This window comes from Mus caroli, chromosome 4, assembly GCF_900094665.2.
Source record: "Mus caroli chromosome 4, CAROLI_EIJ_v1.1, whole genome shotgun sequence".
NCBI lineage: Eukaryota > Metazoa > Chordata > Mammalia > Rodentia > Muridae > Mus > Mus caroli.
The window spans coordinates 23,664,889-23,689,620 of NC_034573.1; the positions used below are offsets into that span (position 1 = coordinate 23,664,889).

Consider the following 24,732-nt stretch of genomic DNA (forward strand, 5'->3'; position numbering starts at 1 on the left):
AGACTTCTGCTGTCTGATTATCATGGAGTCATTAATGTTAGCTTGGAGGACTTTCCTCAAAGGAAAGAGTCCTCCATGGCGGCTAGTGGTTCCAGAAAATATGTACATTACAACCAAACAAGCCTTATGGCCGCAGCAGACATTGACACTTGTGGAGGCTCATATCAGGGTCCTGTTCAGGGGCAGGAACCATGCCAACTCTGTTCCCACCAAGTTCACACTGGGCTCGGCAGTTGTTCCTTGTGTTCTTATAGCCTATAGATATTTAATGTAGCCTTATTAAATTTAAAAAGTCATAGCTTCTGAAACAAAATACAATCCCTGAGGATCCAAGCAACAATGAAAGAAAGTTCCAAGCTATCCTTAGCAGATCTGGGGAAATAAAGCTAATTTAGGGAATATATATATATATATATATATAATCAATAGATGGCTAATTCTACACACTAGATAAGTACTAAAATCACCAATTTCAGGCATGTTTTGTTTGTGTATCTATGCAGAGGTTATTTCTTTTTATTTTCTAATGTGTGTATTCCTTCAGAAGTCAGACTGAGATTTATTAGTGAATAATCCTGTTATTTACTATTTACATGTTAATTGGAATAATATCATATGCCTTCTAAGCATAGGTATCTATCATCATGACTTTTCTTTATAGTTTATCTTATAGTTTTCCCACAAATCTCTTTGTGCACTTTTAGAGTTGCAAGGTGAATATCAGGTGACAAGTTAATTCTCAAATAATATAGCTGCATGGTTTTGGCCTAGAACTCACCTTCACTAGAAAGCATAAATTTTCAATTATTTTCTTATTTTCTCTGTTGCTAATTAAATGTTTTAATGCTTCTTCCTGAGGGATTGATGTGGAAACAGATATGCAGGGAAAATAATGATTATAAAAGTCTTGTAAATTCACACTATTCATGAATAGCAACATCGACCTATGTGAGCAGGAAAAGTGCTCAGACATATTGTGGTGTGCAGCACAGTTACAAGAAATCCTGGGGACCCAGGCTCTCCAACTGCTTAGATTGCACAGAGCCAGCAAAGACTTAACAATACTAAGACATCAACATTTCCGTAGAAAGTATGCATTTTATTTGCTTAAGGCTATGAGTAAGGCTCTGCTAAAGTAAAATTTTTGCATGCTTTGAGCAGTCTGGCCGAGCGTCCAGCATATGGGAGCTGCTCATGTTTTGATTGCATTAATTAATGCACTTAGGAGCCTTCCTCTGTAAGAATCTGACTCATTGATCCAATGAGCACGCAAGCCAGTCGGCTCTGGAGGAGTCAGCATGAAGTTGTTTAGTCTAGTACTTCTCAAATTTTAATGTGATTTACAAATCACTTGATTTTGTTACATCGCAGATTCTGATTGAGTAAGTGTGGGCGAAGGCCTGAGCTTCTGCATTCCTAAGGAGATCTCAGGTAGCCCAAAGTTTCCATGTCTCAGGCAGAAGGTGAGTAGCAATGATTGAAGGACTTTCTCTTGAAAAAAGAGCATGCTCCTTCCTTAAGGTAAATTGACTGCAGCACGTTCAAAATGACAGTTCCTCTCTGCGGGTATTATAGGAAACGAAGTTCAATGCAATGTGATGGTTCATAGCTCTCTTTGTAAATCTGACTTATAGTTTTGCTGTATTTGTAGAACGATGGAGAAGGAAGCTGCCTTGTTCCTAACAAAGAGGCCTTAGTCTTGATTAGGAAACAGAAGTGCTGCAGGTCCCCTCAATTGACGTCGCTGCCGGAACAAATGCATTTTCTCAGGTGAGCTCCTTAGAGGATCACTGTTTTGAATAAACGCTTCAGGTCTGTCCTGGCTTCCATCCCACAGGCTGAAAATGTTGTTTTTGAACGTCCTTTCTTCTTTATGGCATTGAATAAGACTTTTCTATTCAGCAAGTTTTCAGAGAACAGAATGTTGGCAGATCTGGCCATAATTTCTTTTGTGTGAGTATAGAGAAAGTAAAATGTTTCATGTAGGCAGAACGGTTGCACGTTCCAAACTTACTGAACAGACAAGTTATAAAATACACTTGTCTAAATAAACAGCCATTCTCAGGCTATAATACAGCCAAGAAAGGAACACCTCTGAAACGGCCAGAGAAATGTTTGATCGTCCTGAAAACAGGATGTGAAAACAGTGTGATGATAACCCACTCCTTTTGCTGTCTGGGTGGCGGATGATAGAGTCCCGAGCAATGCACAAGGTAATCCCCAAGGGTTTTGCTTCTCAAGGTCAAGTTCATACTGGCAATTACAAAGATGTTTGTTGAAGTCACTTGAATGGCAGTATAAACGCTGCCATTTAACCAAACTGGTTGATCGGGTGACTTTATGAATTGTGCTCCTTATTTTTCTTTGAAAGAATCACTTGTGTGGAAAGACAAAGGGAGTTATTGGCCTAGACCAATTATCCGTAAAGCTAACAGTCACTGGGAGATGAACCTGAAAGCATTCCCACAGAGCTGAGCGAAGTCCATTCACACTCAGTTGAACAGTCTTCAGCTTCTTGCCGCCCCGAAACACACATCGCCACTGGCATTCTTCTTGTGCGCCTATCATCCAAAAACCCAGCCAGTGAGAACGCAATGTTGACAGTGACTAGGCTTTTAAAGGTTTTATTTTATTTCATTCTATTTTACTTTATGAAGTGAGTTCTCATTATAGCACAGGGTAGCCTCCAACTCTTGATCCCACTGCCTTACACTAATGTGGGGATGGATGTCTGCTCTGAGCTGGGTCATTGTGCATGACTTGACCTATAAATGCTGAGGATGGGCCTCTGTTGCTTAGCATAGCTTACTTTCCTCTGCTGCTTTAGATATCTGTACAAATGACACAGTGCAGGAATAGGTCTGTCTGGATCACTTGGAATGAATAACAACAACAAAGAGAGTAAAGTTCCATTTTTTTTTTCTGCAAAAACAACATATTCTAAGAAGATGACATTTTAATGGTGATCTTAAAGGAGGAACCAAATCTGGAAACCAAACTGGAATTGTCCCATGCCTTACAATGTCTATTTTTGTGTTTTAAAACTATAAAACAGATCTTGATCATCAGTATCATCATAGGTCAATATACGAGTTAGTGAATTTTATAGGGTAGTTAAAAACACACATTTGTCATTAAATATTTGGCCTGGGCAGCAGCAGTTCAGCGTATGCTTTGATCCTACCAAAGTTAGTGAGTTGTCCTTGGGAAAGCAGATGATTCTGTTGGTAGAGAAAATAGCCTGTTAATTAGTGTTTATAACAATTTTCTTTTGAAGAAAATCAACTATTTTTAAATTCACTCTTGTTTTTATACCCTAATATGAGTGTTTTTTTATTTGGGCAGATTTGACTTAATAGAAAAGGCAACAGTTCTGTGACTCACAATCTAGATGTCTTTGTTACTCAAGGCTCACTCTTAGGAGTGTTTTCACTGCAGGTCTGGAGGACACCAGTGGGCAGTACTCATCCCCCCCAGGGCTTAGTGCTTTAAGACTCCAACATGTTACACAACACATCAAAGAGCCACTTAAGAAAAATACTGTGGCTGAGCATAGTGGCACATATCTTTACTCCCAGTTCTCCAGAAGCAGAGGGAAGTGGATCTTTGTGAGTTCAAGACCATTCAGATCTACATAGTGAATATGAGGAGATCCAGGGCTAAATAAATAAATAAATATAGAAGGCAGAAGTATACAGTTATGCAAAGCTTTGAAATGCCATTGGCATTAGGGAAGTTTTACAGATTCTCCTTGGGATTCATGGTCAGAACTAGTCAAATGTACTTGCTTAAAAGACTAATAAATGAAAGGAAAACTTGGCCTATTTGGTATTTCTGTACTATCTCAATAAGAAAGTTTAAAGGGAACATACTTTATTGTTACATTGAAGCATTTTAGATCATTGGAAGAAAGGTGGAGAGCTATGAACACTGGTTTTTGTTTTTGTTGTTTCTGTTTTTTTTTTCTAATGTCTAAATGATTTGCTATTTTCTACAGTATTGTTTTATTCATGATTGACATATTTTAACTCCTCGATGTCCTTATACTGACTTCTGAAAGGAAGGGGAACCATCTTTACCTCAGCTACAGAAAAACTTTGTAGTTAGTTTCCTATGGCACTATTGGTTTAGACTTTGCTCCACTCAGATTTGCCCCATTTCTTTTCCTTCCTACTTAATATTTTCAGAATCTAACCACTTTCTCTCGTATGAATAAACAGCTCAGACTTTAAGTACCCAAGTATTTTCAATATCTTGTGCTTGTGAATATTTGTTGAATACTCAAAAAGCAGGCTTCTCTGGTAAGCCCCCTCCCCCCCATATATCCAAGTTGAGTTCCTCCAAAAAAAGATAAATTAGTGCCTGTCAGTAGTGTTTGTAACAGACATCACAGACTCTTAGAATCATTTAGGAACAAAAGGAAGATGAATGGCAACTGTGGTGGTTTGAATGTATTTGGCCCTCATAGATTCATGTGCTTTCATGCGTGGCTCTAGGAAATGACACTATTAGGAGGTGTGGCACTATTAGAGAAGGTATGGTCTTGTTAGAGGAAGTGTGTGATTGTGTAGGTGGGCTTTGTGGGCTTTGTGGGCCCTATACTCAGGCTTCTACAGGTGCAGAAGATAATCTCCTCCAGGCTCCTTGCAAAAGACAGATTCTTTCTGCTGCTTGCAGATCAAGGTGTGAAACTCTTGACTCTTCTAGCACCATGTCTACCTAGATGCTGCCATGATCCCCACCATGATGATAATGGACCTCTGAAACTGTAAGCCAGTCCCAAGTAGATAATTTCCTCTATAAGAGTTTCCTTGGCCATGTTGTGCCTTCACATCAATGAAACCCTAACTAAGATGGCAACTTCAGGAGAAATGTAGAGTATATTCAAAATAAAATTAGGCTTGAACCTGCATGCAGCATGCAAGCTGAAGCACAGTGTGACTTCAAGTCTTGCTGTTTCCATGACTGTAAGACATTATCATCAGAGATTCATTTCTGTGTAAGAACTATAGTGTGTGAAGAAAACATACTTTATTATCATAGAACTAAGAAAGAAATGGGGCTCTATTAAGACATCCTAGGCAGCTTGTAGGGAATTTAGAAGAGCTAAAGGGTGAAGTAGAGGAACTTCATGTCTACATAAAACAGGTGTAAGAAGTGTTCAATATCTGTAGAAGGAAAGACTTTAGAAGGCTTTGGAAATGGCGTTACTTTAACCTTCTGAAGGCAGAGAATATTTGAAATCGGGGGGATAATGGAAATATAATAACAGAGATATTTGTGACTTATCAGACTTGAAGGGAAAAGATGTGTACAGGACCTTTCAAAGACAGATCAAGGTCAAGCAAATATAAAATGAGCTTATTTTAATGAGCAACTGAACATAGTATTTTCTAAGACTCTCCTAAGAGCACATTTTCCATTTAGTTCATTAAGGTTTTTTAAATTTTTGCTTTTTAGCATGAATTATCCATAACACTTAAAAGGTAGAATTTTCATCCTAAATGATTTTTTAGGGCAGCTAGAACAACTATCCCCATTACAATGTTTCTTGAAAGCTTTGAGGGCAACAAAAGAAATGTAACCAACTGTGGGGAGTTGGGCTTGGGAAAGGTTGTGTTCCCCAGGGAAAAAACACATTAATATGTTGTCCAGTTTTAAACTTTCAGCCCTCCAAAACATACACTGATGTATCATCATATGGTCTCAATAGGTTACATTGGAAATACATAAGTATATACGTACATATATGCATGCAATAACAGTTGATGAAAAAGAGGCCATGAACCTGTAGCAGAATGGGTACAAGGATAGGAGAGAAGGAAAATAAGGGAGATATGTTGTAAAATTAAAACTATTTCAAGAATAATTTTTGCCAATTAACGAACATTAACCATCAACTACTAAGCCTTCTCAAACATAATTCTGTGAATATGTCTTAACACATAGTAAGGACATAAAAATTAACATCTCTTTTTTATGAATAAGTGGTTCTTAGAAATCAAGTGTTTTATTTCACTGGGATAACCACGTATAATTTGCTTATCCAGTTATTAATTACTTAGCCAAGTAACTTTTATAGCTACATTTCGCTTGGAAAAACTGGTATCTGGTATAGCCAGATAATGGGAACGGGGAAAGTCATAAAGCCAGCTCAGCTTCTTGAGAAAGATCCAACAAAGAGGAGCAGAATGATGCAATTGCTATTATGCAGTGTTCTATTTTTTGTCATTATATCCATGTGTTGCATGCTTGGGGGGGGGCTTTTAATATTTGTACAACTTGGGATATTGGATAGATAGAATGTTTCTCATGAATTCCTTATGCCTTCTCCCAATGGTACACCTTTCAAGCTTCCCAGGAAAGTTTTGAGCATACTACACTACCCCTCCTGCTTCTAGGGAGATAGCCTTATCTGGCCCTACTTGAAGGTCTTCCTTACACCCTGAAGGATGTGTCTCAAAATAAAGATGCCACGGATATCCTTATGAGTGTGTCCAAGATACTCTTAGAACATATGCGCCTGTACTTTCTCAGAAACAAGATAATCAGAACAAAGTAAACAAAATAATGATATTCACTGGGCTACAGGAGTTGACAGCAGAGCAAAATAAAAGCCTCTTCCTACTATACATGTAGGCAATACTGTAGCATGTAAGATTAGTGGCCAAGTATGGATTGTCCCTCCAGGAAAAGATACAGCAACAAAGTTAGATTGGTCAGAGATATAGAGGCTTATACTGATAGACAAAGAATGGTATAGATAGATTATAAAAGAATTAAGCATTAAGACTCCCTTTCATAGAAAAGTTATCTCATACAGGGCCACCATGGTGCCATATGGCCAAGAAACAAAAGAATACCAAGATTAGATGGAAATAAATTCTACAAAGACATAAGATATAAATATTATATTATGGCAAAAATTGAATAATTAACTGCAACAGCTTTTGCCTGTTTCCTTAGGCCTAAAGACAATTAGCACTCTGGTTATTAAAAGCTGATAATACATTGCTTGGGACATGGCAATCTGCCCAGGCTACCTTGGAGATTTTCTTCCTGTCTAATGCCCTTAAAACCACAAAATTCTTAAATATTGGGTTACGGGGTTGATGAAGGAAAATGATTGTAAAAGATAACGCTGTTCTGTCACTGTTTATAGATGACAAACTTATGACCAAGAAGAAGTTAAAAACACATGTCCCCAGAGAAACACTATTTAAGGAAATATCTTGAGTAATAGAAAAATGGTCATCTAAACCAATGATCTCAGCCCTTCCCATCCTATGAATTTCTTCATGACTATTATAAAAGCTAATGATATGAGTCCAGAAATATCATAAGACCCTAGTTGTTCATGGGTTTGCAGGATGTGTAGACAGTTTGAGGGCTATTTTTAGACTTTGGGTCATAATTTGTGATTGGTCATAAAAAGGAATTGACAAGTATTTCTAAAAGCTTGACTTTAAAACATTATTCAGTTTTGATTCTTTGAGTTTTGGAAACTAGAGGTCTCTGTGTAGCATAGGCTGGTGTTGAATTTGTGATACTCTTGCCTAAGCACATCCAAAGCATCAGGATATAGCCAGTTGCCACCACACCTACCTTTCAATATTTTTCCTCATTTGACATTTCAGGTTGAAGGCTATAACCTTTTTCACTTGCCTGGGCTTCATCTGTAAATTGCAGATGACATTAATCACCTCACAAAATCATGAGAATTTCCTTTAGTATGCATCTAGCATAGTACCTGTCATAAACATTTTTTACTTAGTGTTAATTGACTCACATATTTATTCATTTATTCATCTTTTGGTATATTAATAAGATGTCTCAAAATCTCTTGATCACTTTGTAAATGTGCAATTGTGTTTAACAAATATTTATTGGATGCTCACTTTGTACCAGGAGTCATGTTAAATTCATAAATACATGCACTAATCCTCCAGGGAAATTTATAATATAGTGCTATGTAAAGGCATAAGTGCAATGCATTGCAAGTGATATAAGTGGATCCAAGACTGGAGGATTACCCAGGAACAATGTAACTGGTGCTGTGGAGCCATAGAAGGATCCATGTTGAAATTGATATTCATGTATGAATTAGAAATATGGTTATTAATACACGTTAAAATTGCTAACTACATTGGTGATTTTGTTGCATGCATTACCTAACTTGTTCGCTAATCTGCTTAAAATAATCAACAGATGTTTTCACTGAGCTAAAATAGGCTGAACAAAATTTCCAATGATATCCAAGGAGTCGTTAACAGAATTTGAATATACTTATGTTTCATATGCTTTATCAACCAATTCCTAAAACTTGAAAATATCTAAGAGCTATGACATGTGCATGAACATATGTAATAGTGTACAAGGGAAATGAGAGATGAATTTTACAATGGCAATTTTTAACATGTAATAAATTTCAAACATGTGCAATAGACATTCAAGCTCAGCTTGTGAAAAACAAAACGAAAGAGAAGAACAATCATAATTAAACACACGCTTCTGATATATGGACTTGCAATCTAGTGCACATAGGAAATGAGTGGGAGTGGAAAGATAGTAAAAGCAGCATCAGATAAACTGGGGTGTTAGCGAAGCCGGTGGACATTCAGGAGTCTAGAGAGACAATCAGAGATATGTACAGATGGATTAATGTTTCTTTCAAGACAGCATTATGGAAATTCTAGATTATCATGTATAGAGAAATAGGATTAAACTGTAATTCTTTTGAACAAATTTGTTCATTTTTCCAAAATATATACTTGTGGATTCTTTATTTCTTATTAACTAAATTACTTGAGTTACTTACTTAAAACAAATATTATACATTTCCCTGGAGATGTGGTGCATATATTTATGAATTTATTATGACTCCTGGTACAAAGTGAACAAAGTAAATATTTGTAAAACACAATTATATATTTCTTGCTTTGAGAAAAATCTATAAATTGGGTTCTATGCTAAAGCTAATGATATCTACAGTAAAAAGTTGGATAAAATTACTTACTGAATCAATCAAACTCAATGGTAGAACATCTATTGGTTAATTTAATGAAGTTTATTTAGAATAAAAACCAACAAAAATAAACAAAATAAAGTGAAAATTATATAAAATGCCTTTTTTGGATTTTGTTACTGTTTTAGTAGAACCATGGTAGTATTGTTAGCTGCTTCTCTTTATTACTTTGTGATTAATTACATAAAATTTCTCTAAATGACTCTTTCTTATAAATCTCTTGTTTCATATTGTCATTTTCTGATGACTTCTCTGGGTATCTGAAGAAAATAAATGTAGGCAGATGGAAATTTCGTCTGATTTCTAAAATTATTGGTCTTAATAAAATGCTGTAGCAATATTTACCATATCATCAAGTTAAGAGTGATGAGATATGATAGAACAACCAGAGTTTAACTTTCTTATTATCTTCCTGTTAAAATAGTCTTAATATTATGGGTGATAAGCACCAGATACACACATGTAACTTGGACAAAGTGGATACTTTCTATGATCATGTGGTTGGCTTCATGGAGATAGACTTGAAATTTTAAATACATACGTATGCTGTATAGTTAACAAATGCTTCATTGTTAAGTGAGCAGGCTTATGGCCATGTGTCTTTGATGTGGTCTATATGGAGGTTAACACACATCATATCAGACAACAAAGATAAGGCATGCATTCTCTGTTGGGAGAATTCCACAACTTTGGGGCAAGAAATACATACCTTAATATAACAGGAAGGAAAATCTATGCCATTAATTTTTTTACTTCTCCATTAACTTATAAATTATAAAGCAAAGCACTCATTTTATATATGTGTGTGTGAACCCTGCTTATTTTTGGAAGCAGAATTTGCATATCTGGAAGAATACTAGTCTGTACACTCTACTCAATAATTTTTTTTTTACTCCAAATTTGTCCTGTGATTTTCATCACTTATATGCAATGATTAGAGAAAAAAAAATGATGATTTCATTAGTCAATGTGAGCAACAGGCAAATCCATGTTAGAAAGATTTTGAACAGAGTAGTTATCCATGAGGTCATCCAGCCACTCTTATGAAAGACTAATCTTTTCAATATGTGTTGTTGCCTGGTGGCGGTGGCACACGCCTTTAATCCCAGCACTTGGGAGGNAGAGGCANGCNNATTTCTGAGTTCNAGGCCAGCCTGGTCTACAGAGTGAGTTCCAGGACAGCCAGGGCTACACAGAGAAACCCTGTCTCAAAACAAACAAACAAACAAACAAACAAACAAACAAACAAACAATGCGTTGTCTGCAGAGGTGTTATGTTCGGTACAGTACTATGTACCCAGCAGTCTCTGTCTGCTAACTCACTGAAAATATGCTGACTGTGCATTTATAACAAAAAATAAAACCATCAGTGTGGTTACAGGAAATATGAAATATTCTACCTTAGCAAACAGGTTAACAGTGGCATCATTTATAATCTTGAATCTTAAGAAGTCAAAAGATGCTTGAAGTTTTAATTATTAGCAAACAATTTATGGCTTATAACTTAACTGCTGCTTTGATGTTTGACTTTCAACAACCTGACCAAATTGGAATAAGCAGTTGTTTATCAAATGAAAGGCAAGAATTATAATGTATTTGATTTTTTTTCTTTAAAAAAAAATTGATGCTGTAGGCTTAACGTTATTTCTTCTTTGACTCCTTCCATATTAACAATAATAAAAAATATCTGTTAAAGTTTTGTCGAGGTTGCTGATTATTGAAATGCAGTTCTAGGAGAAGATGTCAGGAAGATGAATTTGTGTGGAATCCATGTTGCAGGATCTTAATGCCAGAAATACCACGTTGAGGGGTGAGCTATGAAATCTTTGTCCCAACTATTTGACTACTTAAAGAGAAGGAGTGGTATACTAAATGGAGAAAACCAGAGTATGAGATAAGTGTACATGGAAAGAGTTGTTATTTAATATAAATTAGTGACATTTTGTCATGTGATAAGAAGGCTAGTCACTTACCAGCTGTGATTGTCATTTACCCTGAAAGCCTTGATTATCAGAAAAATAAGATGAAAAAAATCTTTAATGTCTTTTAATTGTAGAAAATGTTCCACATGTGTAAGAAAGCTATGCTTAATATTTCTGTTCATTTACTAGAAACAACAGAGATATGAGGATGACAAATAATTTACAGTTTACATTAATGACAATCTTATTGGCTTATGTTATAAATTGCTGTTTATATTTAATTCAAATGATGAGACTAGAACCAGCAGATGGTTACCCGGCTTTCTCACTGTTTCCTTAGAAGAAGACCTAACTAAGATTTACCCAATTCAAACACAAACTTTCCTACTTAGAAATGGAGAAAGAAATAAACTGTGAAAGATAGGGCTTCATATTGCAGGAAGTTTAGGGAGTAAGTTAGAGTCACAGCTGTATACCTCAGATGTTATCCTTTTGTTGATCAATTAAAGACTTTGTTTCTTCCATTTTTGCTGTGTAATTGCTATGACACTTTTTCCAAGGAAGGCTTCTGTTCTCACAACTGCATATCAAACAATCATGAGAAATCCCTGATATATAAGTAAGGCAGAGTTCTTTGGGTCTTTAACTTTGGTGACTTACATGTAAGTGTGTTCATAATAACACACACACATACATATATGTATATGTATATATATGTATATATATATATGTATATAATGTATATATATCAGCAATGTCTGATCATTTATGTGATATATAACTCACTCTACATTCACAGAAGAACATCTGTAAAGCATCTGTGGCACCATGCAGGATACATAGCTAAATTTTGTTGATAAATTTTTCAACAAATAATGAGAACTTAGGATGAATTTAATTAGTGTTATCTTCCAGTACATTTTACAACACACTCTAAATTTTCCAATTTTAAAATAGCAGATTGTGGTTGTCATCACATGGTAATTAAATTTATGCAACTTTCTTTTCAAAGATACTTAATTAGGAATAAACAGAGAAGCCATAATATGAAGCTCTTGCATTTATCCCAGGTTAGGGTCAAACTATAGCTAACAAATCTAATATAGCAGCTATTTTGGGGATTACTTCTTAGAAATTTAGATGACAAAGTCTTTTATACAAAAATCCTGAAAAAAATATCACCAGTATCAATAGAAAAATGAAGACTATGAATGATTTCAAATCTCAAAGGGAAGTTCAAAGACTTAATTTTTATATTTCACAGATGAAATCTTTGATCAGAAATCTCTTTTAATACACCATGATTAAAATTCTTACACTGTATATGCAAATATAGAGTGCTATTATCATCTAACCTAAGTTAGACTATTTTATATCCATTAATACATTCCTTGGCTTCTTTGTTCTTTTATCTTTTATGGAATTTTGTTTATCCATTCTTAAAACATATCATACTTTTAAGATCAAAGAGTTATATTTCAGTTCAAAAACTAGTTACCAATAATAGTCATAACCTAGTATTTATTGAGTGGCTATAGTTCTGTGTTCACTCAGTAGGAAAAAGAAAGACAGATAGGATGCAGTAATAGAAATAATTAAAATAACGGTACCAAGGGAACAACTGTTGGCTGCTTGGAGAGCATGCCACCTGACCTGACCATCACATGGAGCCTTGGATTTGCAGCTGAGTTCAGGAACTTTGTCTTCCTTCATAGCTGACATCTCAGGGTGAAACACATAGCCATTGTGATTGTTCTGAGAGGATTATTCTTTGATGGCAACAGAGAAAGGAGACACCAAGGAGGGAGAGACTAACTGTGATTACTTCTCCTTCAGGGTCACTATTATTTATTGCTCTAATTGGTGGTGTGAACCTGGGAGAGTGTGACCTAAAAATGAGGCACACTAAAGTCTAGTGCAATAGTCAACTTTATTCAGAGCATCAGCCAATTAGTACTCTGAGGGTTAAGACAATCACAGGAGTAAGATGTTCAATCACAAGTACAAGACACTTGTGGCAAAAGCATGTTTGTTTGGTTTTTTCCACAAAGGCATACAAATAACAACAGCAGCTGTAAATACACTTCTATCTGCTATACTTGGGAGGAACACGAAAACACATGCCAAGAAAAATTCTATGTTTCAAAGAAACTGAGGTCACAGAACTCTTTTCTTCTTTTCTTGGAGTTTTCTCCCAGCACTAAGAATTCTCACATGACCCCATTTTTGGACAGTGTTCTGACAGGTTATTGATTTTTGTTGCTCTCAGAATATTATTTGGTAATATATGAAACAGGGAAAATGGTATGAAGAAATTGCCACAAGTTGTTTTCAACAATAAAATAGTATAATTTATTATTATTTTTAGCATATTTTTTATTAAAGAATTTAATTATTGGTAGGGTTCCCTATTTACACAATGAGACTAACCAATAGTCTTTGAATTTTCTCTGTAGACATCAATACAGTCATTTCTACTAGCCCAACTATATTTATACCATTCCCAAAAGCTCCAAATATTATTTATTAGAGCAGAGTAACACATATGTGAAGACATGAGTTGACTTACCTTCTTAAAAGTCCCTTTCCTGTCTGTCTGCTTTCCTCCAGCCTGTTATTATTATTTTTTTGATTATCTGATCATCATTGACCTTCTGTTGGACAAGTGAAGGTCACTTGCGTTTTCTCTCCATCATTATTATACTTCTGCTAGCAGCTTTCATTTATTGATAGACAACGTTGATTCTTTGACTGACAAGATGTTAAATGAGAGTTGTTGGTACTTTTTCTTTATAGCACATATTGCCTTGGGGAAATAATAAATCCTTACATAATAAGTTAATGGTAATTTTTGAAAGCCTATGGGAAAGAGTAATTGAAAATGTGGGAAAATGTTGATACAAAGTAGATACTGTAAGTCATACTGACTTAGGAGATGTGGAGGAAGAGACTGAAAACTGCAGGTCTGATAAAAGTCAGCCCACTCAGCCAGTGTGGAGAATACTACTTTTAGAAGCTGATAGGACAAATGCTCTCCATTCCAACAAATTGGAAGAAGAATTTAGGCAGTGAAGCCCACATGCTAATATCTTACTACAGGCCAGCACAGGCTGATGTCCCAAAGACTTTGGGAATCCCTCCTCTGGCTTTCCTCTCTGTCTAAATCCATTTAAATTGGAAACCACCCATAATATCTTCAACTTATTTGTGTATAAAATGATTATGCATAAATAAGTATAAAATTGGAGATGGTATTAAGAGTGCCTTAGAAAGTAACTAGTGTTTGTACTATGAAGAACTGAGATTACCACAAGTATTTTCAGCAAAAGTGCAAAAAACAGAAAGTCATGTAAATTATTAGCCTCGTGGATTCTCATGGGTTCCATTTCACCCAACTCCTGGAAGAAGTCATTAGAGAGAACAGGCGGTGAGGAATTTGTTGTGTTGCTGTTGAGAGTCAGGAAAGCAGGCACAGTTCAGGAAGATGGAGATTGAGAAGGACTTGACATAGGGAGGGGAGCTTGGGGTAGGATGAGCCTGAGGGTATCTCGCCTGCACTTGCTTGCAGAGCTTGGTCCACCTGCAAGAGGCCCAGAACAATTCAAAAGTCCTCTGCAAGTGAGATCATGCGCTCCCCACCCCTTTCCCTTTAGAGCCTTTCATGGTTGAACGACAGCAAAATACTGAATTCCTTTGGATTTTTTTTTTTCAAAAGAAGCTTCATTTTATATTTCATTGAAAAAAATAATAATTGCATGTATTTCAAAGTGATGCTTTGAAACATGAAACATGACATTCAATGTGACATCAGGTTTGACCTCACTCTGGCTATAAGGACCAACTCTGAGTAAGATGGAAGATTGTATGAACAAGAGAAACTTTTTTACTTCCTTGTTTTGTGTTCTTTGTTGTGTCTCTTTTAAGTAAGTCACACCCAGTTGAATATTTTTTTAAGCTCTATTAGTATAGATATGAATCATGTCTTTAAAATCCTTAGAGTTTTAAAACAACAAAGAAAGAGAATGGCAAAATCATTTTTAGTCTACTTTGGTTTAGTCACCGAGTTTTGTCTGAAACTCAGTTTCTAAGCTTGGATGAGCGCATCAGGAAGCATTGATGAAAAGACCACATCTGTCCTCTCAGAGGGAAAAGGGGAAAATGAGATGTCATCCCAAGACGTGCTGAGTCCTGCCTTGAGGACATGACTGTATTTCTGGCTGTGGATTTGTTCACTTATTACAGGGTTTGGGAGAAAGTGGCAGGGAAGGAGAGAGAGAGAGAGAGAGAGAGAGAGAGAGAGAGAGAGAGAGAGAGAGAGAGAGAGAGAGGAAAGAGAAGGAAAGAGAAGGAAACAGAGGAAAGATAAAAGGAGGGGAATGAAACTGAGTTCTCAGTGAAACTGCAATGTTCCCTCTACAGGTTGGTGGTTGCAAGGGGTCTGAGACCCTGCAGAGCATCTTACACAACGTTAACACATTGAAGATACTGTCAAGAAACAGATGGTCTACTCCATATCTGCCCCTGTCTTGCATGGTTGTTAAATAGGAACAGATGATTTTCTCTGATGCTATCAGGTCACTTTTTCTTCTCTTCAAGACTTTGACAGTAGACAGAGTCACATAAACCTAACTAGTTGTTCTGAGTACATGTTAATGTAGAGATTTAAAGTCTACAAAGAGCATTTTCAATTGCTGTATTAAAAAATAAGAAGTATTTTTTGGACATGGAACACTGAATATATTTCCCATTACAGTGAAGGATTAATGGCAGTGGGTAAATGTCACCGGTTCACTCACACAATGTGCTGTGAACATTTAGTTCCTCTTCTTCTGTTGACTGGTGTTTGGGCCCTGCATACTGCCAACACACTCAGTTTTGCAACTTGGTGGAAGTACAATAGATCGTTTTGTATGTGGATTAGTATTGGAGTCTCACAGTAAGAATAGTCTACGGCCATTTGCTTTTTGAAAACTGGTAGAGACTGATAAACGTGTGTTGTGCTGCCTGCATTTACTGGTTACATGCCTAACAGGGACTCATGGGTAAGGTGGAAATCTTCACTATCACTGAGATATTCACACACTCACTGAGAAACACTGGGACTTTTGCAGGCATTTCAAAATGGCTTGATTTATTAGCTTCAGATAATTTATTGAGATGCAAAGCAAAGTAAACAAATCTTTTACTCACTGTGTGCTAAGGATCAGCTAGAGAACATCTTAAGAAGCAGTTGCTTCTTACTATAGCCAAATGTACCTTTATGCATTTAAAATATGACTATATCATACAAAGTATTACACATGAAATTCTTACACACAAACACACACATACCAAACACACACAAAACAATTCATCTTCCTCAGTGGAAATTAAAAGCTTTTAACAGTCAGACAAAACCTTTTTTTTTTCTTTTTTTTTCTGGTTAAAATCAGTTAAAAAAAAAAAAAGGACAATCTTTTAAAACACTCCTTTGGTCTTTGGTATTTCCAAAGATTCTATTGTGCAACCTGTCTGTTCAAAATTCTATTCCTACACAAGAAGAAATGAAAACTCCAACAGGACTCAACTCTTTCTTCAATAATAGCAAGGGAATTAATTTTAATGCACTAAATTCACAAGAAATTCCAGTAATAGAAAGATGCCTCTCAGTCTTATTATTTAATTGATCTTTTTGGAACAGTTCATTTGTACTCCAGAAAAATAATAAAGTAGGCTATTAAGTTCTTTCAAATGTATGAAAACAACAGTGACTAATACCCAGAAATCTCCTTATGAATGGCTTTTGTATTTGAACCCTCTAAATTCTAATCTCTAGTAGGTGGCTCTGGGCTTACAGTTATTATTATTTTAAGCTTAAAACTTCCTTGGTAGAATTGAAGTAAGTTTGATTTAAATTTCTTTTATTCATTTAAGATTGCCTGGAATGAATTTTACTTGCACAATGTAAAATATGTTAAATTTCAAAGCATTATACTTTACCCTTCACTTCCTGTCTATTCATTTAGAGAAAAGCACAGTATCTATGAGAGAAGTGCATGCATGGTTACACACACACACACACACACACACACACACACACAGACTCTCTCTCTCTCTCTCTCACACACACACACACCTTCACATATGAGCATGCACACACATTTACACACATATGCACACAAGCACGTGCACACACATTCACACACTTGTATGTATGCAGAAAAACTGGTCAGTCAAGACACTAGGTTATTGGGCCTTCAATTTAACTTCAATTAATTTCTTTTTGCCTCTGTGTCAATATCTGTTATGAAAAAGTTTGCCGGTCGTGGTGGCGCACGCCTTTAATCCCAGTACTCGGGAGGCAGAGGCAGGTGGATTTCTGAGTTCGAGGCCAGCCTGGTCTACAAAGTGAGTTCCAGGACAGCCAGGGCTATACAGAGAAACCCTGTCTCGAAAAAAAAAAAAAAAAAAAAAAAAAAAAAAAAAAAAAAAAAAAAGAAAAAGTTTGTCAGGCATTGTAAATATGCCACTACCTAGATTCAGCTAGAAAATGTGTTTTTCCTGTCCCACGATAACTTTTTTTGGAAAACAGAAAAAGGAGGAATATAAATGTTTATATCAACAGAACCACAGCAGTACTGGTGCCATGTACTGATTCCTTTGTTCTCACCAATACACGGTATTAGCAGCCCTTCTTACCAACACATCTTGATGTCTCTATGGCCACATTTGATTTTGGTTGACATACCTACCTTTACATGCATTGTTCTGTCACTCAGATAATCTGCTGTGGGAGACAGCAGTTGGATTTCTGGGTGAGAAAGCTAGTTTAAATTATTTGAGCACTGATCTGCTTTTTCTTTTGGGCAGATGTGCAACAGTGTGCTTTGGAATCTACTGTATAAGTTTTGGTTGGAAATGAATTCAAGAAAGGTTATAGCACCATGCTCTGACTTATCTCTCTTTATAATTATTTAATAAATTGGGAACTCTGGATTACAGTAAAAAGTCAATATAAAACTTTCCCTCAGTCAGTTAGTATTGAAAATGATTTTTTAAGTTTTACCTACCTCCAATGACAAAATGTGTTTCTTTTTCTATACTGTAAATGTTTTATGTGTGAACCTTCAAGATTATTAATATATTACAGATCTCTGGGTATATTCGCTGCTGCTCCATACTTATATTTTAATGTGTATGTGTATGTGCAGTCGATACACATACATCTGTGGATTAAATGATGTATTTATAGGAAAGGAAAAACTGTAATCCTGTTTATGAAAATGTAAATTACTATGGCAATCTCAGAAAGTAGGGGAGAGATTCTTCAATGTAAAAGAATATATTGCTATCTTACAATCCTAGCGGTAAATACAGAGGAAAAAAGAAATCAGATTGTATGTTGACAAGACAGCTGCATTTTATAAACGTTATTCACTATTCATAAAACTTAAAAGTGAACCAGCCAAAATATTCACCTGATGAGCAAATGAAGAAAACAGAACATATGGACATTGGGATAGGATTCAGCCATAGAAGACACTGAAATCCCTTTTGCTTGTGAAAACATGGATGGAACTGAAGATTATTATGTTAAGTGAAATAAGGCAGAACACAGAAAGACAAGATCTGTGTATGTAGAATCTCTTAAAAGTTGTTGTCATTGAAGATGAGAATACAATTATGATCATTCAAAGCCAGGAGGAATTATGGGGAGCCAAAGGTGAGAAGCTTATCAGTGGGTCATTAGTTTCATTCATTCATTCATTCATTCATTCATTCATTGATTCACTTGTTTGCTTTGAGACAGGGTTTTTACTGAGTAGCTTTGGCTGGAGTAGAATTTGCTTTATAGACTCCGCTGGCCTCAAAATCAGAAATGCACGTGCTGGGATTAAAGGTACGCACAGCCTTATTACACTTAGACAAGTATAATTAACTAAATAGTATCTAAATTATCTAAATAAGAGAAGTGCTGATGAACAGCATAATAATCATAGTCTACTAGAAAGATTTTGCATATTTTCATTTGAAGGTAAAGAGAAAAGAAAATGATGTGTTAAACAGAATGTATATGTCTAACCTGGAAATATTTGACATACATGTATATGGAAACATCACCTGGCATTTCATAATATACATAATTTTTGTATTTTTATGTATCAGATAAAATTAATTTAATTTAATTCCAAAAAGAGAATCTATAGAAGAGTTTCTTTATAATGGACAAAATTGGAAAGAATTACTTAGTGGATATAAATATAATCCATATAAAATGGATTGTGATATATTCTTGCAATAGAGTAGTATGCAATGAGGAACATCCTGTAACCCACAGCTGGGCAGGAAAATGTTATAGGTGTGATATATAGTAAAGAAGCCAGTAAGTAAAAACAAGAGTTATGGGATTTTCTTTAAATAGTTCTGATGACTGATGACTATGTGGTGGTTTCCCTTTGGAGATGAGATGGTTAGTGCTTGAAGGCGGCATCAGAAAGATAACTGAGTGGCTAGTAGCACTCTTTATCTCGAAGAAATACATACACAGGTCATTATGCTTGATAAAAACACATCAAACTTTGCATGCAAAATCTGCCAACTCTATAAGACTGTCATTAATATGCTTGAATATTATTGCTCATATTAATAGAACTTTATCTGTGTGTGACAAATGTGTATGCATGTTCATATGTTCATGTGTCTACAAGTAAAAATCTATGTGATGGCCACAAGCTGACTCTTTGTCTTATTATCTTAGATAAGATCTTTTGCTAAATCTGTAGCTCACTTCTGTCCCTATGCTAGCTAGCTAAGGATCTAAAGAGAGATGCTTCTCTCCCCTCCCATCTCCAACCCTGCGGTTGTATTTGGGTATGATCCCACCCAGCTTGTATATGAATGCAGTAGGTCAGAACCAACCTCTTTGCATGTGTGCAGCAATCACTTGACTGTCAGCCATTTCCTGAGCCACAAATAAATCCTTTCGGCAGTTAATATTTTAATCTCATGTAAATTCTTTGACATATGGGCCCTGATTTATATATTAATACAGAATAATCTGTTTCCATGTTTAGTGCCCATAAGGTCCCTAACCAGTTCTAATTTCCCTACTCAAAAACCAAAAAACAAAAACAAGAACAAAAACCAGCACAATCTCATCAAAATGTTCTACATGTGTTGCCAAGCACTCCGGTCAAATCAGTTCGACAAGCTGAGAGGCTTGAAAGCTACTCACGAGGCAAAAGAGTTTTACAGAAACTCGCTCCTGGAGTCTGGTGTTCTCTCTAACCCATACATTAATTTTCCATTCCCGAGTTAGTCTAGTGTATGGATCCACGTGCTCTCTTTTTTAGTATTATCCTATTATAAGTGCCTTTTAAGATTGAATTCTGACATAGCTAAAGCCTTCCGCCAGTGTTCCAACAGTCCTAGAACGTCCTTGAGCAAGACCATGGGCTTGAAATTCAGTAAGAATGTTGCTATTCAGAATAGCCTCTGGTACTACACTATCACTTTGAATAAAAGCTAAGTCACTCCCTTACACAGGAATTTACCATCACTAAGGAAGAAGGAAGTTTCAGACCAAAGGAGAAACCAGAATAGATACTTAGAACTATAGCGGAGTTACACCCATACACACGTATTTACAATGGCGTATGGGGAAGGTGGACTATACAATAGAATAAAATAGGAACTATGGCAAGGGCGCAAAGCCCTTGACCCTGGCTTCTAAGATTAGTGAATCTTAGGTGGAGCCCTTGTTGATCCCAGTTGTTAACAATGAATTCTATCCCAGGTGGTTCCCGTTAGACCTTCTGTGTTTGCATTCCTGTTTTATGTAAGATTCCAGTAACCTCTTTGTACCTTGCGGGTATGTCACCCAACCTCCTTATTGTCTTCTGCATAAAAAGTCTGATGCTCGATTTGACAAAATACATTCAGATTCTACACAACCTCTCCTATGTGCATCTGTCATTCATCCGACGCTTTGCCCACCTGCGGGACTAAAGACCCGTTCCACGCAGACAAAGGGGTCCAGAGGGTCTGCGGCAATGTGTTAAATCATCTACCTATATAGAAATTACTAATATTTTCCTTTACCTAGATTTAAATTGCAAATCTGAAAACCATTGAGTATATATAATATGATGCTGGGCGTGTGGGATGTGGCCAGGGTAGAAGGGAAGGAGTTATAGTATTTTGGTTATTCTGTGGATTTATATGTACTTTTGTATGGTACCTGTTTGTTAAATAAAATTATACCATATTTTATATCACAGATTCTGAGTTTATGAGAGCTCAAACATCCTCCATTGAAGTGAGTAGCAGCAGTAGCAAAACACTGGGGATTCAAAAGCAAATACCAACTTTACCACAGTTTTATTCTATGATCGCATATAAATTATCAATCTACCTATTCCCAGTTCCTCAAGATAAAGTTTTTCCTTCCTCAAACAGTCTCCTTTCTTTTTTAAACATTTTCCAGGGAGAAGATGCAAAAGAAATGTTTTCTCTATGTTCTGAAGCTTTCGCTGAAATTATGAAAATATGACAAGGATAACATTGAAATTAACTAAGTTTGGTTCCTTCAACTTTACATTGAAGACATTTCACAATAGTAGATATGAAGTGGGTGACCAGCAATAATCACAGATAAGATTTCAGTGGAGAAAAAAGATTATCCTGACTCTCATGGAGAAGTAAAGTCTGCAACAAGAATAGAATTTTTATTTTAACATAATTTACTTTAATTAAATTATTTATTTTAACATATCCTCTACATTCAGAGGAATGAATGCCATTGCTTTTCCATGTATATATGAAAAGGATCCTGATCAACCTTATCCACTGATCCATCTTCTCAACTTCTCACTTGGAAGATTTCTGAGACAGTGGGTAGGGTTCACGTAAGCAGAGGATGAGACGGTGTTCCATACTCTGAAAAACATCAATAGGAAGAAAATGGACAGGTATGTAAGCACAGTTTTAGTACCCGGCAGAACAGCTGCCTGGAAATCCTGTTTCTGTCTAATCTTCCCCTTCTTGCAAACCCTGGAAACCATTGATCTTTTCATGTCTTTATGGTTTTATCTTTTCATAAATGTTGTGTAATTGCAATCAAACAGAATATGGCCCTTTTATATAGGCTTCTTTTGTTCAGCAATGTATCATCTCATAGCCTCATAATTCATAACATATAAGTTTTCAACTCCTTTGGATACATACCGTGCTGTCAGAAAGCACAGTGACCAAAAGCAAGTGGAGAGAAAAAGGTTTATTTTGCTTACGTGTCCATATCATTGTTCATCACTGAAACTAGTCAATGCAGTAACTCAAACAGGGAAGGAATTTGGAGGTGGAAGCTGATGTAATGGCCATGTAGGGATGTTGCTTATTGATTTGCTTTTCATGGCTTACCCAGGCTACTTTCTTATAGAACTCAAGACTACAAGTTCAGAAGTGGACCCACCCACAGTGGGCTGGGCCCTCCCACATCAATGACTAATTATGAAAAATGCCCCAAGGCATGCCTACAGCCTGATCCTATGGATCAGCTTTCTCTATGATGTTTCTGCCTCTCAGATGACTCCCTTTCATGCCAAGTTAACAAACTGTGCTGCATTTTTTCTTTGTTTGCCAATTTGACACAGCTAGGTTCATCTGGTGGGAAGACAGGGTCTCAGTTGATAAGATGCCCCATTCAGATTGGCCTCTAGGCAAGTCTGTAGAATATTTTAATTAATTATTGGTATGGGAAGACACAGCCTCTATGCATGGTGCTATCCAGGGCAGGTGTTTGTATGTTGTATAACAAGGCAGTCTCAATGGGCCCTTGAGAGCAAGCCTTTACTTTAAGCAGTGTTCTCTGGTCTCTATTTCAGTTTCTCCCCCTAGGTTCCTGCTTGATTTCCTGCCTTTGCTCCCTTTTGTGATCAATTATAATATGTAAGATGGAATAAACCCTTTCCTCCCCAAGTTGCTTTTGACCAGGTGTTTATCACAACAATAAAAGAAAACTAGTCTTAAGCTCTTAAGGACGAAGCTTAAGGAGGATGCCATGATCAAATAACCAAACATGGTGGGTTAAGAATTGGTAGGTTGTGGAGAAAAAGTATTCAGGATAAAGAGGGTTAAGAATGCTGGGGTTGGTGACTTAATAGCAATGTAATTTGTGAAGCCTATGAAACAATAAAGAGGTGTGGTGTCCTGTTTGGATGTTTAAGGACTCGAAGATGTTGGTTGCATAGCATTAAACCAAGCCTTGGTTCTTTTAGTCTTTATTCTCTAGCCACATGGGGATTAAAGCAGCACCCGGAGTTGCAGGAATTATGGAAGTAGCATTTGAGCAGAAACCACAAACCTCTGTAGGAAAAGAACATTCCCAAAGACAGTGGGCTCTGAGGCATGAACATACCTGGTGGTGAGTTGCAAGCGGTACTGGCTTGCAGAGGAGGGTTGTTTGTGTCAAAGCAGGCTGGATTTCACAGAAGCTGCAAGGGCAAATGGCGAGCACACTGCTTTCGCTTGCCACAGAATCATCTCGCTCCTATGGGAAAGAGTTGGTAGTAGGAGGCAATAGTGATAATAAGTAGAGATGGTGGTGACTGAAAAGAGCAAAGACGGGATGAAGGGCAGTAGCTGGAGGTGGTGGATCTGCCTGTTTAACAGGAGCATTTTCATTTCTTATAATATCTCAAAAAGAGTATGTCCGATAAGCAATGTTTATTTCCCTTAAAGTTTCATTCCTCTTCCCCTTTTTATAAAATGGCATGAGCATTCCTCATGATTAAGACAGAAACTGACTTGTTCTTCCTTACTCCTCCACAGGCATTTGGTAAGCAACCCCTGCGGCTGGGGAGCCCTTTCCAGCTCTGTTGCAGTTTCTTTCACCCACACCTCAGCATTCTTCAGAAATAGTGTAACCTGATAGCAATGCCTTCCACTGTACTTCTGCTATATCTGGCTTCTCAAGTGCGCCCTTAAAGTGCAAAAAAGGTTAATGTATTGTAGACAGAAAACCTTCAATAGATCGCTGCTCTGCTTTGCGTTAAAATCATCTCCCTGGGAGTTACCTGCTTCTGTCATGTGCAGGCCCTGTTGTTCTATCTGATGCCCTACTAGATTGGGTTGTGATTCATTATGCATTGCATGGATCTGGAGATGCCTAAAATAATATCAACTATTGCAATAGCAACAGTACCAGTTTATGCTAGTTGTTAACATAAAATAGTTAATGTTAAGTAGCCCATTGTAATTCCATGACCAATGTACAGCGATTGAGCAAATTTCTCAAAAGCAAGTGGTTTCTCAGACAATGGAAAAGGAGTAAAAGGCAAGGCCAACAGTGTCTGCTGCCCTTTGCTTGCTTTTTCTCCCCTCCTCCTATATTTCTACTCCTAAGCTTTAAATAGCTCTGCTTCCAAGGTCTATTCAAATGCTAACAAGTCAGAACTAACGTACACTCGGAAGGATGCTTCCCTGCTGCAGTCTGTAATGATGAGATTACACATTTCAACACCTGGATGTGACACTCGAGAGAAGAATTTTGATCCCCTAGTATAAAGAGTCTCATTAGAGAAAATGAAAAGTGAACTCCTCTTAGGACCAGCATGTTCTTTTAGGTAAGCACTCTGCACTTACACAGGAAAGGCATTCTTTGATCTTCCCTGAGTCCAAGGACTCTGCACAGGAGTATGTTTAAAACAATGCTTAATGTTTGTTTTGTCATTACAAGCCATCATTCTTTGGTCTCTTTGAACTGTGTGCAACAGGCAATTCAATGTAAGTCTTTTCTAGACATCCTCT

General features: G+C 36.6%; 1 long non-coding RNA gene across 1 annotated transcript; it reads left to right on the forward strand.

The window, feature by feature from the left end:
- Positions 1 to 1,402: 1,402 nt before the first annotated feature.
- On the forward strand, positions 1,403 to 21,633 carry LOC115030865. Its single transcript, XR_003836435.1, has 3 exons — positions 1,403 to 1,521; positions 1,635 to 1,770; positions 21,413 to 21,633. It is a non-coding gene; the product is annotated as an uncharacterized LOC115030865 (long non-coding RNA).
- The last annotated feature ends 3,099 nt before the right edge of the window (positions 21,634 to 24,732 follow it).